At 47.6% G+C, this 16,169-nt stretch overlaps 1 protein-coding gene across 1 annotated transcript in view; it reads right to left on the bottom strand.

The window, feature by feature from the left end:
* The window catches only part of RNF220 (ring finger protein 220), a 237,015-nt gene that overhangs the window by 215,280 nt on the left and 5,566 nt on the right, over positions 1-16,169 (bottom strand). The gene's annotated exons all lie outside the window — the stretch shown is intronic.

Raw genomic sequence — 16,169 nt, 5'->3', positions numbered from 1 at the left:
CAACTGTATAAACAATATTAAAATTTAAATTGAAAAATTTTTCAAACTTCCACATGCAAATTAAACAATATCCCAAAATACAGAGATGAGAAACTGAGGGAAAATACGAATAACATATATTATATATAAAATCCTTTTTATAAAAAGTTTTTAAACTCCATGAGATAGATAAAGGATACAAACAAGCAATTCAAGGAAAGATAAAGTAATCCCAATAAACATCTTTAAAAATGTTTAAAAACCTCCTTCTCTAGTAACTAAGGAAACGCAGTTTAAATAAACCAGATACTACTTTTTTTCCTAAGAAACTGGCAAAAGTTAGGAAAACTGATTAAAAAACAAAAAAAAGAAGTCGACAGAAGCATAATGAAACAAGTCATCTGGTAATAAGTACAAAAATTCTATGCTGCCTTTTATGCAACAAATCTGCCTTGCAGAGTACAGTCTAAGAAAATGATCAGACACTTGACAAAGATAAATGTACAAAGATGTTCTCTGCAGTGTTGTTTATAACTCTGAAAAGCTAGAAACAGCCTACTTCGACATACCTGAATGGAAAACTGAGTAGTTATTATGCATGAGCGATATGGATTTGTTTCTTGACCACAGAGTGGTTTGGGTAACAAATGAGTAAGTGAAAAAAAGTCACAAACTAGCAGGGTACTATGATTCTACTTATATAAAAATACATTGATCTACTTATCTATTGACTCATAAAAAGGGATATGAAGAGATAAAGGCCCAAGCCGTAATGATTCTGTGTCCCTTATTTCAAAATCATGGCAGAGAGCCAGCAGGAGGTGCTCAGGGTGCCGTGACATAGGGCTTTTGTGGTCCTCCAGTGGGGCCAGGGTACCTCAGAAGCATCTGGTACCAGGCTCCCCGGCTGACGCAGCTGGGAGCTCCCTGGGCACCTACAGTTATCTGCCACATAGTAGGCCTTCAATAAACACTTGCAGGATTAATGAATGACCTCAGACCACCAATTTTCCTTAGTGACAAAGAGTCAACATTGTTTCGACAAACCTGATTTGCAATACGCACAAACATTTAGGGTAATACGATGAGACTTTCAAACATTTTGCATTTCAATGCAGTACAGCAATGTTGGGGCAGGGAGGACAGAAGACCCAGCTCTTTCCCTGTTCCTGCACTTTCTGTGAGGTCTTTCCTGCCCGCCTCCTGAAGGCTAAAGGAGAAAAGGAAGGTTCAGTGGTTGCTCAAGGTCACACAGCTATGCCCCTGGGACATCAGGATTCAAATCTAGTCCGGTTTGTCTCCAAAACTCCTGTGTGGCCTTAAGAGGTTCAAAGTAAGACAATGCAGGACCATGACAGCTAATCTCGGCCCTTCCTTCCAAGTCACCATTCCCGGCCCTGAGCTCCTGGGCCCAAGAGGTGCTTTTCCTTAACCCGCGGAGAATCCAGGGGGCGATTTGTCACCGGGGTTATTAGCATTTCTCCCTGGATATCGACAGCATGTCTTTCCTCCCTCCAACCAGTGACTGATTTCTTCAAATGCTCGCCAAATACAGCCCAAGTCACCATGGTAAACGTATTGACAGAATCATATTATCAGCGACTGACCATTTACAGGGTCATAAGTTATGCAGGAGGGGGAGAAAAGAGAAGAGAAAACACAGGGAAATACAACACGCTCAATCAGCGGTGACGACTATTTATTTAGAAGCCGCTGGTTGAAACAGTTTTTAAACATATTTTAATTGCCAATTATACTTCCTAACTGTGGCCTCAATCAGAGTCACTCCGCCTCAGAGCTAATCATTAATATTTTAGCTGAAGGCCTCTTGCAGCGGATGCTGGCCCCAGCTGAGTCTGAGCAGCTGACTCCAATTCTACCTGCTGACTTGGTGAGGGGCTGGCTACACCAGTTCCAATGTGTGCTATTCCATTTGCCACATGACAGGAGCCATCCCGAATCCTGACTTTCCTAAAGATTGAGGCTGGTTCAATAAGCCAAACTGTGCTCTAAGCTGCCCAAACAACTGACAATTTTTCAGAGGAATGACCTATCTTTTCTAAGTTAATTTACACCTTTTATGGGGGGGATGTAAGTGGTGCCTTAGGCCAGAGAGAGAATACAGAAGAGTTTGTTTTCAGTTTCTAATTCCCTGGGTATTTCTCCATTTCAAACAAATAAGCTCAGGCCCAGGCCATAGGAGGCACCCAGGGCAAACAGGCCCAGGGCCTCGAGGGCAGCCGGTGAGTGTGCCTGGGCACCGAGTTTCCAACCCCACATGCTCCTAGAAGAATCTAATCTGTTCATTTGCATACATCTCATCAGCACCCTGCTTTGTCAAGGACTGTTTGATGTCCCAAGGAAAGGACTCCGAAGTCTTTTTAAAACCTTTTTTGATGTGAACCAGAAAATCACGTTTTGTCAAGAGTGCACTCAACTTGAACCTCAAAAGATTCAGACCTCAGACACCACCCGATTCAAGTGGGATTTAAACCGGGCAGAATCACTTCCTTGTCTTCTTCCTGAAAGTCCCTCCCCTTTGTGCAAAGCGCTCTGTATACTGTAGGACCTTTTTGTTCTTTTGTTAGTATCTCTCTTCTGTTTACTACCCACACCTTTCTTGGCAAGAAAACCTAGGGTCAGAGGAAAGTGTACCACCCTGCAGGCAGCAGCCACTTCCCCCACTGGTAAAAGCTGCTGCCCTGGGCACCACCTCCTCACAGGTCTGGGACAGTCACTGCTGGAGCCTCAGAAGCCACTGCTGCTCCAGGTAAGGGTCAAACAGTTAACAGGGCTTAACCAAGGGAGTTAACTAAGCACAAGGTGGGCACACACCCCCCACCCGGTCCAGGCTCCCCTCATCCTCTCCTTCCCTCCCTCCCTCCAGCAGCTTCAGCAGAACCAGCAGGAAACTTGCCTCAGGAAATAGCTACTCGGTATGCTAAGGAAGCAAACCCTTAGCATCCTACTTACATAGCACCCTTTCAATTTGGAAATGAAGAAACAGAAGAGTTGATCCCTAAAATCCAGAAGAGCTCACCTGAAAAAAAAAGAACTCCAACCCTAACTTTCTCTTTTCAAAGCACTGTTCTTCCACATTTTTTTCTCCTTAGACTTGAAAATCCGGTTACACAAAGACTAACAGAAAATGAGCTGCAGAAGACAGAATGTCGGTAGCACGTGGGTCCAGGGTGTCCCTCCTGCGCTAAGAAACCCATTTCCTGTGGCTGTGACCACACCAGAAGCTTCACAGACCACTATCAGAGATATTCTCATGCCCTTTGTGGACACCATGCCATAAATACAACACTTGATGAATTAATTCAGTAACACACAACGATGAGTCACCTCATTCCCACTGCATGGACAAAGAAACAGAGGCTCAAGTTTAGATAACCTGCCCCAAAGCAGCACAACATCATTTAAAGTCAGATGTGTGGAACACCATCCATGGGGGAGCCCCAGCCTGAGACCCTGGCTCCTGGCATCCACCTGGGCCAGCTCTTGTTGGTGGATCTGAGGAGTGAACCAGAAGGTGGGAAATATCCCCATCTCTGGCTGCCTGTCTGTACCTTGTTTATCTTGTTTCTGGCCCTAAATGTATCACAATGTATTTTTCCCATTCCCTATCAATATATATTTAGGTAGTTTCTGTTTATTCCCCCCCCTTTTTTTTAGATTTATTTATTTTTATTGGAAAGGCAGATATACAGAGAGGAGGAGAGACAGAGAGGAAGATCTTTCGTCTGATGGTTCACTCCCCAAGTGGGCACAATGGCTGAAGCTGAGCCGATCCAAAGCCAAGAGCCAGGAGCTCTTCTGGGTCTCCCATACGGGTGCAGGGTCGCAAGGCTATCCTCAACTGTTTTCCCAGGCCACAAGCAGAGAGTTGGATGGGAAGCAGGGCAGCCGGGATTAGAACCGGTGCCCATATGGGATCCTGGCGCATGCAAGGCAAGGATTTTAACCACTACACTATCGCGCCGAGCCATATTTCCAATTTCAAACAATATTACAAAGAACATACAAAGTCTTCATGGACTTGACCAAACATAGGATAAACCCTGCAACTGAATCCCATCCAAATGCTTTTGCATTTAAATTTCTGGTTGACAGGACTTGGTGCAAAAGCCTTGCAACTAAAGTCCTCACCTTGAATGTTCCAGGATCCCATATGAGCACAGGTTTTAATCCTGGCGGCCCTGCTTCCCATCCAGCTCCCTGCTTGTGGCCTGGGAAAGCAGTCAAAGATGGCCCAAAGCCTTGGGATCCTGCGCCTGTGTGGGAGACCCGGAAGTGACTCCAGACTCCTGGCTTCAGATGGGCTTAGCTCCAGTCATTGCAGCCGCTTGGGAGTGAATCATCAGACACAAAATCTTCCTCTCTGTATATCTGCCTTTGTAATAAAAAAAAAATGAATAAATCTTTAAAACAAAATTTCTGGTGGACAGACATTGCCCAACTGTCCTTTACAAAGACTACTGTATCACAGTATCCTACTCTCTTCCCTGAGCTTGAATTCACAAGGACATGTCATCACACAAATTAGTCACAATGCTTTGAGATGCTTCAAATGCTCATCTTCCCCCCTCACCTCCATCTTAACTTCCCTTTCCTTCTTTTTGGTTCTCTGGTCACATGTTGCTGTCTTACCACGCTTCCCTGTGTTTTCTGTCTCCCTACACCTACATTCTCCATTTCATCTTCCCTCACATCTCCTCTTTGCTTGCAAATTCCCCCACAGTTAACCTGCAGTTCAACAGGACTGAATAAAAACAAACTGCCAGCCTCCCGAATCAATACAACATTAATATGGAAATCTGAAAATCCTTAATCTGGGTCAAATTATCAGAAAGAATCCTTTTCCATGTTAAGTGGATTCTGTCCAGGCTGCCATTGCGGCATAGTGGGTGAGGCATCCCATACAGGTGCTGGTTTGAGTCTCAATTGCATCACTTTCAATCCAGCTCCCTGCTAATGTGCCTGGGAAAGCAGAAGATGGCCCAAGTGCTTGTGCCCCTGTATCTACCAGAGACCCAGAAGAAGCTCCTGGCTCCTGGCTGGTCCAATTCCTGGCCATTGTGACCATCAGGGAATGACTCAGTGGGAGAAAGATCTTTCTCTTTATCGTTTTATCTCTTTAATTTTATCTTTTGAATAAATAAATGTTTAAAAAAAAGATGAAAGAAATCTGTCATTTTCTTTCATATTCCACACTGGATAAGAGATTCTTCTCTTTAAATCAATAGTTCATATTTTTATTCATTAATTCTATTCTTGCTTTTTCGAGCTAGAGTGGGAGTAGAGGCAAAATTGGGGTTGGAAGAAAAGAGAGAAAAAAACAAGAAGCAGACTGAAGTGTGGCAACAAATGAGGAGGAAGGATACAGGTGAGGGGGTAAAGAGCAGCTTAGGGCAACAAAACAACTTCTAAAGTCCTCCTGGAAAAGTTCTTTGCTCCACTGCTACAGCCTTCAATCTGGAGCTGTGAAGACAGAATTCCAGGGCAGACATAGGTTGGGGGTGGGGCAGAGTGGGAGGGGCAGCGAAGGCACAATCTAACAGCAATCTCCCCCACCCCAACTTCTTATCCAGCAAAGCCCTATCCACCACCAGGAACCAGCTTAATAGAATAAACCACTTAGGACTAAGGCTCAGAGAAAGCCAAAGGCCCAGCAATCTCCTTGCCTAATAAGCCTCTTAGAAGTTAGAATGCTGCTAAAGAAAGTGATATTGTGGCGGAGCCACTTAGAAAGGACACAAGGGCCCAAAGTCAGAAGCTGTTCAAGGTTTTATGAGCATCTACCTGGAACTGGAGATGAGTGGAGGGAATGGGGCCCTGAGTGGGAGCAACAGGGGGCAGCCCTGCCAAAAGTGCAGCAAAGCTTCAAGTTGAGAGGAGTATTTGCAAAATGTACAAATGAAATCAATATGGAGTAAAAGCAACTTTTTTTTCTTGGAATACAAGGCAAAATATATGCTTTCAGTTTTTTGTTTGTTTTAGTTTTTTGTTTTGTTTTTTTTTTTTTTTCTTTACTTTATTTGAAAGAGAGACAGAGATCTGCTGGCCCGCTCCCCAACCACTGCTAACAGTTAGAAGTGGGCCGAAGCCAGGAGCCCAGACTCGCCCTGGGCCTCCCGTGGGGTAAGAGGGCCCGAGTGCTTCAGTCATCATCTAGTGATTCCCAGAGTGCACACCAACAGGGAGCTGGATGGGTGAGACAGGAGCTGGGACTTCAGCTGGCACTCCAAGATGGCATGCGGGCATCACAAGCAACATCTTCTTTTCTTTTTTTAAAGATTTATTTCTTTATATAGAGGCAGAGACAGAAATGGAGAGACACAGAGAAAAAGAAAGACAAAGCAAGAAAGAGAGAGAGAAAGTGTGTGTGTGCTTCCATCCACCTCTTCACTCACCAAATGGTTGTAAGGGTCAGGGCTAGGCAGCATCAAAGCCAGGACCCTAGAATTCCCCCCAGATCTCCCCTGTGGGTACAGGGACCCAACCACTTGGACAATCTTTCACTTATTTTACAGGCACATTAGCTGGGAGCTGGGCTGGAAGCAAAGCAACAAAGACTTAAACATGTGCTTATATGGGATACCAGTGTTGCAGGTGACAGCTTAAGGCACTACACCACAACATTGGCTCTCCCAAGCAGCATTTTAACCAATGCATCAAACACCTTCCTTTCTGGAAAACACATCTTCAGTACAATGATAAAATAAAAAAAAAAAAAAAAGAGAGAGAGAGAGAGAAAAAAAAACACAGGCTGAGACTTTTCCCTCTGAGTTAAAAATTCCTAACGATTCTAGGCATTTTGTCACTTCCTTGTCTTCTCCCTAGAGTAAATGGTCCCTAGTTTGGGATCTACTGGAGGGCTGGCAAGACAGGCAACGAGCAATATTAAAATAATAACAATAATAGTAATAATAGCCCCTGAGGCTCACTTAGCACCCTTCCCCAGATAGGTGTGTAGTGATTTACACTCTATGCCTTTTAGGGGAGTTAAGATGGTCACACAGTGAGCGCTAAAGTCATCCTTGTTGCAACCTCCATTTAACTGGAGCCAAGAAGGTAAGGCCACATTTTAGGCAGCAACACTTTAAAATCAATTGAGAATTTTTTTTCTCAAGAAAATCCTGTCACAAACTACACAGACCTGTAAGGTGTCAGGTCTTGGCGGACTCTGTCCCTGTAACATCAACAAGAGTAAAGGAGCAGGTGGGTGGGTCTGTCCAAGACCTTGGGATGATAAGAATTTTCTGGTGCCAAGCACTGTTCCTAGAATCTGATTTATATTATCACATTCACTTACTTAACAATGTTTATCTTCCTCTACCCCAAGGAGAGAGGAAAAAACAGGTGCATCTGTCCCATCTTGGAGTTAGCACTTCTTAAACTGCTGGATCCATTAAGTACTTTGTGAGTCCCAGGGGCTGGTACTGCAGTCTGCAGAGCGTTAGGAGTTAGCAGATACTAAATTTTCTTGCCCCATCCCATCAAGGGATACATCTGACAAATGTTTCACTTTTAAGATCATAACTAGTATATTTCTCCAGGGCATGTATCAGGTGCCGGGAACAGAGATGAAAAGACAGAGTCCCCCCCATCTCACAGTGTTGAGAAGGGTGACCAAAGCTCAGGGGTAGGGCAAAAAACATTGTGCCTAAGGACTGCAAAAGATTCCTCCAACTTCTACGAGAGTAGATCTAGCCAAGCCACAGCCCTTGGCTCATGAATAGATGCAAGCATCATCCTTGCTCGTCTGATCTCAGGCATCCCGACTCTCTCCTTCTCAGCCGCCCTCCAGCAGACCACCTGAGCTTGAACCTCAGTTTAGCTACTACTTGCTCTGTGACAAGCAGCACTTTTGTTCAAACACCCTGTGCCTTGGTTTCCTCGTTTGCAAATGAAGAGAAGTAAGCCCTATCTCATAAGGACTGCTGGAAGGTTAAGTAAATTATTACCTGCAAAGCACTCAGGATAGAGCCTGGCACCTAGAAACCACTCAGAGAATGCCGGCTGTAATTTCAGGGAGCAGTACCACAGTCCCGCCTTTGCCTGCAGTCATTTTGCTTGCAATAAAAAGACGGAATTTCAGTGCATCTGGTACGGTTGGTTTAAGGAGGATAGGAAGTCTCTGGGACTAAATAGGAGGAGAACAGTTCCCCTGGGAGGGAGGAGGAATAACCCTGGAACCTGTTAATTAAGATCTTGTTAATGAATCTGCTTGTTAATGGTCTATTAAATAATCACACAATGAAGTTTATCGCACAAGTAAAGCCTTTTCCAAACGCTGGCTCGCTGCTGTCCTCCCATGCCAGCTCTGACTTCTCCCATCTCCAAGGAGGATGGCCTTCCCAAGCCTCCCAACTCGGACGCGGCCGCCTCCTCCCCACCTCGCGGGCCCAGCACAGAGCGCAGATACACATGCAGGCTAGATGCTGCCACCCAACCCTGCCCATCACATGTCACGTCTCTGACAACATCTGCCAACATCTCCCTCCACAGAACAGAGAGTCGCTGAACCTGTGCAGAGGGAAATAAAGGTGCTCTGCTTTCTGCTGAGGTAGAAAAGCAGACGGTAAGTTCTCCTCCATGGGAATCTGCCCAAGTTAGATGTACGCCAGATAACTCGTGTCCCACAGCACGTGGGGAAGGCAGGCTGTCATCAGTCCGGGATGGACTCCACTGAGGCCCGATTTCAAGGATGGAAACTGCACGCCAGAGGGCTCCCTCTAGGTTGCACACTCATAGACTATGTTGGTTCCCCAATAACACTTTATTCTTTAGACAAACGTCCCTCTGTATATATATGTACACGTGCGTGGGTGTACATATGCATCATATATATCCACACATATAGTGCCTATGTGTAGCATTTATGTAATAACTTCTAGATGACAGAACACACCTGTGGTATCTTTTTCCACCCTAGCAATCCCATAGGGTAGAGTGAGGATTATTCACCAACCCCCATTTTATCTACGAGTAGCTGGGAAACAAAAAAGATTTACCCACACTCACCCAACTATTGCACAACCAGCCCAGAGTTTCTGACCTGGTGCTCTGGCCCTGCCCCGACTGTACCTCTCTTGCTTGGGCACCACATCCCTCTTGTCAATATGCCAGGAGGTATCCTGCTCTGTGCTGGGCCGAGGGGCTAGACTTTACTCTATGTCAAAATGGGTGGGGCTAGCTGGCAGCTCTCCCCAGAGCTCAGCAGGGAGAACAGCCACCAGTGGCCCATTCATTCTCACAACTGGTATCTCTAGAGCCAGGCGCTACACGAGGAGCCACACTGCATAGAGTCACACAAAGCGATAGACATGGGCCCATGGGACAGGAACAATTAAGGAAATCATTACAATGTAATGTGATGAGCATCTAAAAGGAGGAGGGTGTGAATTATGCCAAAGGGAAAATGTCCTCCCCAAGTCTACATTACATTGCTGAGTACAATTCCCAGGTTTTCAGGTATCTGAAGGCACCGGCATGTCACCCTGAGCTCCTTTTCATGGTCCACTGACACATCTTACCCACTGACACTGCCCCCAGAAGGGTTAAAGCTTGAGGCAGAAAGCCTGCTTGTGCCAGCGACCAATGTTGCCACTGAGAGCTCCTTCTCATTTTCCCACCCTCATTTGTTTACAAATGAATGTTTAAAAACTTAAAGGCTGGAGAAAAGAGGAAGCTGGCAAAAAAAAAAAAAAAAAAGGCCCTCAGCCCCTTCAGGCAGTGTAACAGCAGCCGGAGATGAGCTGGCAGACGCCCAAGCCACACCGAAACATGCCCAGTCGGCTCGCATCTGGCTAAGCACCTCGAACCCGTCCGCTGGGCCACCTCATAATCACTGTGCTGCACAGAGCAGGCACTGTCAGCTGGTCACCTAAAGGGCAGGAAAGGAAGTCCCCGAGGAGGAGCCAAGGCCACAACAGGGACTGTGAGGCTGTCGGACAGACCCTCCCCGGTGCGGGGGAGGGGATCCCAGCCTGCATTCTTACCCCTCCCACTCCTGGGTGGAACAGCGTGGTCTTCCTCTTCACTCTCGCAGTCCCAAACCCCAGAAGCCACATGAAAACAACGATGCTCCGCAAACTGCTAGGGGCCGAGGCATCCATCACCTCTGGGGGCTGGACCTGGATGGCATCCCTGGGATTCTGCTCAGGAGGTCTAGTGTAGGGCCTAGGAGTTGGCATTACAGAAACACCATTTTTTTTTTTTTGGCAATCTTTACATTGTTGATTAGGGTACAGAAACACCATTCTTCAGGCTGCCACACCCCCTATGATCTGAAGTGGGGCAGTCCTGGGATGGACCAACCCTCCACTCTTGAAATGCATAAGTTCTTCCAGTTGGTTTTTTCATCTTACCACTTCTTCTCCTTCACCACCTAACTCCTCACCTTGACCATGAGGTCTGCAAGAGGAAGTGTGGCCTCCCCAGGGCTTACACCCAGCGCAGGAAGCATTAGTGGATGTGCAGTAATGAGGTAGATAAGAGGCCAAAAAAGGAAACCCACACTGGGGACGGCAGGATCCAGAGGCATGGAAGGAACTACGTAGTTGGCCTGTGGGTGCCAGGCTGGAACGCATCAGCTGCAAGTCCTTTTTTTCCCTCCTTCAATGTTCTTGGCTCTACATGCCTAGCCTCCCTCGTCAAAGTCAAGGCTGAGCAACACACCTCCCATGGGAAACTCTGCCAAGAGGTCCAGGGGCTGGAGCAGCTTCATGTACTGACCAAGTAAGTGCTCTGGGTCTGGAGACCTTCCATGCCTCAGTATGGGATGTAGAACAAAACTGAGTAAAATGAACTTCTGTGAAAATACAGGGACCCTTCTCATCACCTCAATGAACATCATCAACAGGGCAATGCCCTCCTTCATTCAAAAGGCACTTCCTGAGTGCCTCTGGTGTGCCAGGCTTGGCTCCGGGTGCTCATGGCATTTATGGTGGTTAAGAAATCCCATCTGTTACAAAGTATTTGACAATGACTCATCTTTGTAAAGTTACTTTGAAAGCAAGACTCTGTAGGACATTGGTTCTTGGAATCACGTGGGCACCAGAAAGACAAGCCCAAGAGCAGCTAGCTGGAGGTTGTGCAGAGATGTAAGCCAGCTCACAAGGCTTTGGCAGGGAGAGACTCCACTCTCACTTTCTCGCACCCCTCTTTGATGTTATACCTTGCCCCCAAAAGCAAACTACCATATGTAGCACCTTAGAATGAGTAACTTCTCAAAGGTCACTTGCTCTAGAAAGTTATCCTACATGGTTCCCAACACTCAGCAAGTGTGAACTACGTATTAAGTTCCAGTGCAGCAAGAAGCATAACCCAGCTAGCTCAGATTCGACCACATGGTGTCTAGAACAACATAGGTACCAGTGCTTAAATGAACCAGAGCATGCTCCATGTTGTCCACCCCTGATGACGGCAACCAAGTCACACTCCATTTATTCTCCCATGGTTTTGCCCACAGCCACCAATCAACAGCTCATATGAACACAACCAGGGCTCACAGGATCTCCCCAGTATGAATTCTGGGGTGGAGTGGTTTCTCAGGACTGAAGAAAGTCAGCATCAAGTCACCAAGAACCTAACAGCCATCCTGGCCACAAGCCACAGTGCCAGCTCCATCTCAGAGCTAACAAACCATCGAACTTCTCACAGCCTTCGCTTTCTCATGAAGACGGCAGGGGCACTTCAGCAGCAGGTGCCCTCTCTAACTAAAGAGAGCAGATAATAAAAAGCTACCCACAACATACCCCAGAGTTGGAAGGAGGCGGTAGTGTGTGCCATGAAGCACCTTTGCTGGGAGGAAAGGGTTAAGCCCACCCGTCTGGATCCTGTGCCCTGTAAATCAGCCTTGACTGTTGCTCAGCCTGAATGAAGCCCCACCAGGTTGGCCAGGAAGGAAGCCCATGTGTCCAGACTTCTGTTGTTCTAAGGTTACTGCCTTTTCTTTTTTTTTTTTTTTTTTACTGCTCAGGAAGGAAGCTGAAACCTAGGCCCTAACTGCAGTCCTGTCGATCCCTGACCATCCCTCCTCTGAGCCTGGGCTGCTCCCACCCTCCCCAGCTGTTTCTCCACTCCACTCTCTCTGGTCTTTTCTAGAACTCCATCTTCACCACGATGTGGGCATGTGGACCTAGATCCCAGACCTTTCTGCCATCCTCAAACTCCGCTAGTTAAAATTGTTCAGTGTTTCCTGTCCTGCCTCCCACACACCCTCCTGACCCTGTACAGAAGAGGCAGGGGGACAACAAGGAGTATAGAACTGGGCACTCCACAATTGGCAGAGATGATAGCAAGCGAGTCCCTGTCCCTAAGGGAGGCTGTGCAGGAGCTGATGGGGACTGAATTAACAGGTGCTGACCTGCCATGGCTACTTCTGCCACATACATCCCTGAACATGAAACTGCCTAAACATCTTGTCTATAAAATAGATTCAAGTTCAAGGTCGCCAGGCAAAGGGACAGGCTTTCCCACTCCCACCCTCTTCCTCCTCACCTCTCCCAGGAACATAGCCCTTCTATGGTGCTCCCAAGCCCCAGGGGAAAGATACAGTGAGTTTATTTCTGTGCTCAGGGTAATGGACAGCCCTCTCTCACTCCTAGGAGAACACACACAGACACTGCGGGCGAGGCCTCTCCCCACCCAAGCCAGCCCTCCCCTTCCCCCACTAATCCCTGCCCAGCAGCCCCCCTCCCCATCTCAGCCCTGCTGCTGTATTTCTCTCCTGACCTACAAGGCCCCTTCAAGCCCCATCCTAAGCCTCCCCCAAGCAGAGACAATCCATCATGCTGTGAGCCTGTGACACACACAGATGGGGGAAGGCTTGCAGATTTGTCTCACACAGGCAAGAGGGTGAAAGTGTCTATATAACTTAAAATCTAAGGACACACTGCAAACTCTGGGACTTCCACTTCTAATGCTAGTCAAATACCATTATGGCAAATCTGATTAGATGCAGGCCCATCTCAGAGACACACAAATTCCAGCAGCCCATTTATTTCAAACACTATCTGATAACATATGAAATTCCAGAATAAGAAAACATATTGAAATGGGTGCACATGGCCCTGGACTCCTGCCTCCATGTCTAACCCGTCAAGTTCCCCTCTTCACTCAGAGACTCAGTTTCTCTAATGTGACCTCGTGCCTAAATAAAAAGAAGGGAGAAAGAGATCAGAGGGACCCCGGGGCTAATCCTGGTGGATGGGTAATAATGGAGAAGCAGCTGGGCCAGCAGAGAGAGGGGCTTCCTCCCTCCCTTTCCGCACCGCCATAAGGCACGAGGGTGCATGACAGGAGTCTCAGTACATGCTCGTTATTCATGACCCTGTGCTGGGCTACAGCCGTGCTTCTAACTAGGAGGCTTATACCACCAGATTGTCCTTGAAGTAATAATAGTCATCATGTACTGAGCACTTACTATGCGTCAGGAGCTATTTTGTGCGTTATCTGCGTATGGAATCTCATTCAATTCTTTGTAACAACCATTTTAGGTTGGGTAATTTCCATTTCACAGGTGAGAATATGGAGGCCCAGACACGGTTAATTAATCTGTCCATCATGTCAAAGCAAATAAATGGAAGGACCAGGCTTGGACTCCAGAGGCTGAGCTCCTAGCTCCTAGCTACGCTGCTCTCCCTCTCCATTTCTGATCTGAAGCACTTTCAGGTCGAAGCTCGAGTGCAGCAAGCACAGCTTCTAGTCTTCAAAAACCTATCTATTACACTGGGTCACTTGGAACTGGGTTAAACAGCCCCCACCCCAAAAGCAAGGCCAAAAGAGATTAGCACAGGACCAGCTGGTACCTACCTGGAATTTCTACACCTGGGCTAAGAATGAAGCAAAGGTCTTCCCAGGGCCGGCCCCGGCCCCTCCTTCCAGCTCCCTGTCTGCCACCCTGAGATGGATGCAAATCCCTAAGTCTGCTGGCGAATGAATTTCAGTCAAAAAAGACAGCTCTAGTCTGGTCAGTCAACTTGGGCTTACTGAGCTTGATTCCTCATGAGACTGCACTGAAAGGCTGCTTCTTCACCTGGTCGGCTCTAAACTCACTAAAGCTCCAATCTGCTTGACAGAATGCCCCGGGCACAACTTTCATTTCCTCTGGGCCATCTCCAATCAGCACATGCTCCACACGGAAAACCGGAAAACTGAGAAGGGACTCTCGGAACTGCCCGAGAACCACGGCTGTGTCTGCAAGCTGCCACATCACCTGTCTGCAGCCTCAGCCAGGAAGTGGGGAGAAAGTTTTTCCAGTGTGCACACCTGTAGCAGATCTACACCTAGGGACTCAGCTGCAGGCTGGGGGGGGGGGGGGCATGAGGTAGAGAGCCTTTGGGAAGGGGACAGACTCATCTCAGGTTTACGGAGAATTAGAAGGAGCACAGCAAATTTTCCATTTTTTATACTATGAAAGATTTTCAGCCTTCTCAAATAATCAACATAGACAGTCTGCGCTTGAGAAATGATGATTTCACATCTCTTGAAAAATCCTCTGCCTTTGTCATGATTAACCTTGAAGGCATGAACTCTTTCTTCCTTACTTTTCTCCAACCTGGAGCCTTTGGACCACCATAGCCTCACTCACACTGTCCAATGCAATGGAGAAGAGTGGCAAATTGATGAAAACTGAAAAATAGAGAAGCTAGCTCATCATCAGCCACCCTCACTGCACTCAATACCGGATCAGCACCATCAATGCAAAAAAAAAAAAAAAATTAAGCACTAAAGCTAAAATAGGATCTAGGTATTAGAAAAGCCCTGTGCCCTGCATGAAGCCTGGAAGGGAGAGTGTGCCCTCCTGCCCATGTCCCTCGAGCAAGTCTGAGCCATTTCCCCAGCCTGCTGCATCTCCAGGCCTTATGCCATCACACCCAGAGGGGTCTTTTCCTGGAAAAGACAGGAGAAAGTTCTTTTGCAGCACGTCTCCCTCTCACCCTAAAGAAAGAGATATTTACCAGTTCCCTCCCTGTGACACAGCTCTTTGGGGGGAATAAAAGCAGGTCTGTTCAATCATAAATGCCACAGTTTAAAATAATAACTTTCAGCTGCTATACAGCAAGAAATCTTCCTTCAGTCTGTTTTTAAGATGGTGTTGGAAGAGAATGATCAAACTCAAAAGTTCCTATTCTTTGGGTGTTAGAATCGTAGGATTTTCAAATGAAATGTGCCGTCTCATGGTATGGAGCCGAGTTACACGCATGTCACATTAACCAGAAGGAAAGACCATGCTCCTACAAACATGGCTCGGTCTAACCTGCTCTCGCCCCAAATCCTGAGTGTTTACCGTCAACACATGAGCTAGTACATGCTCGTCAGACGGCTGCGACTAACGGGGTAAAATAAGAAAAAGCAACATAAAAATATAACTTTTTTTTTCAGTTTCCTCTTCCGTGGCTAATGAGGAAAGGAGGTGGGGAAGAGGGGGAGCAACTTCTGTTTTTCGAGTGCAACGTGTGTGTTTTGTTTGCAAACAAAACAAGGGCCACGAATCATCCACCTGGGGCCGCTGATCCGAAGGGCAGCCCTGGAAAACTTCCCACGGGAAGCGCTCCAGAAACCGACCCAGGGGCCTTAGTGCCGGCTGCAGATCTCGCCCGAGCACCGCAGCTGCGACCAGCCTGCGGAGCCCAGGAGCTAAGACTGAAGCCGACCGCCTACACTTCACAGGTGTGAAGCTGAGTCGCGGGATGCTGCGGATGAAAAGGAAAGCCGGAACAAGGTCACGCCCTGGCTTCTCCTCAGTCCCTGGCACCACTCGAAGTGACCCCCTCCCTTCCCTAATCCCTTCCTCCCTGCTCCTCACCCCACTGTCACGTTCTCTCCTCTGCCCTTCATCCCCACCCCCAACTTTCTGCCCAGAGGACGGACAGAGTCTCAACCCGGGGCTGGGTGGGTCCTTATGGCAATCTGGGAGGAGAACGCATAGACCTCGGCTCCACCCCAGGACCACGCGCAAAGCTCTTCTTTCCGCGGCCTCCACATCCCGTCCCGCAGAGAATCGGTCAGGTCCCGAAATGTCTCTGAAAATCACTCGTGAGCCTCTGGGGGGGGGGGCCGAGACAGGGGGGTGGGAGGCGCTCCTCGCCTCCCTCAGCTGATCCTCGTGCCTCTCGCACCTCCGCCCCCAAACGATCAATTACCAGCCACCCTTCTGCCAGGCGCGGAGGCGAGGG

This window comes from Ochotona curzoniae, unplaced genomic scaffold (assembly GCF_017591425.1).
Source record: "Ochotona curzoniae isolate NIBS_2020 unplaced genomic scaffold, NIBS_Ocur_1.0 contig_2855, whole genome shotgun sequence".
Classification (NCBI taxonomy): Eukaryota; Metazoa; Chordata; class Mammalia; order Lagomorpha; family Ochotonidae; genus Ochotona; species Ochotona curzoniae.
This window is presented reverse-complemented; position numbering and strand designations above follow the sequence as displayed.